Source organism: Silene latifolia, chromosome 1 (assembly GCF_048544455.1).
Source record: "Silene latifolia isolate original U9 population chromosome 1, ASM4854445v1, whole genome shotgun sequence".
NCBI classification, from domain to species: domain Eukaryota; kingdom Viridiplantae; phylum Streptophyta; class Magnoliopsida; order Caryophyllales; family Caryophyllaceae; genus Silene; species Silene latifolia.
The window spans coordinates 90,641,699-90,642,269 of record NC_133526.1 but is presented as its reverse complement, the minus strand read 5'-3'; the positions used below and the strand labels follow the sequence as shown (position 1 = coordinate 90,642,269).

The 571-nt window shown below is 41.0% G+C and overlaps 1 non-coding gene across 1 annotated transcript; it reads right to left on the bottom strand.

The window, feature by feature from the left end:
* Positions 1-244: 244 nt before the first annotated feature.
* On the bottom strand, positions 245-351 carry LOC141617905 (small nucleolar RNA R71). The gene has a single exon (XR_012531238.1). It is a non-coding gene; the product is annotated as a small nucleolar RNA R71 (small nucleolar RNA).
* Positions 352-571: the final 220 nt, after the last annotated feature.

The window sequence follows — 571 nt, the reverse complement described above, 5'->3', positions numbered from 1 at the left end:
ATTTGGGGGGATGCCTAGTGAAGACCCTCACTCTCACATGGAGACTTTTTGTGACTATTGTGATGCGATTTCTTAAACCGGTGTAACTCAAGACCAAATTCGATGGGTCTTATTTCCTTTTTCTCTAATTGGCACCGCAAAATAATGGTTGAAAGGCCTTGATAAGGCTACTCTCGGAATTAATTCTTGGAAGAAGTTGGCTCTAGCTTTCTACAAAAAGTTCTACCCACCGGAAAAGACTAGCATGCTAAGAGCTCAAATCACGGGCTTTAAGCAAAGAGATGAAGAATCTTTGTATGAAGCTTGGGAGAGATTCAAGGGAATTTGTCGCTCATGTCCTCATCATGGACTTAGCGAGTGGTTCTTGGTACAACAATTTTGAAATGGTCTTTATGAAGACTCAAGAAACATTCTCAACATGGGATCAAATGGAATGTTCACTGAAGTTGACGACAATCAAACTTGGAACAAGATTGAGAAAATGGCGGTCCATAACTCACAATATAGTAGACCTCGCAAGGCTAATAGAGGAGGAAAGCATGAAGTGGACTCCATTAATCAATTGGGTGCT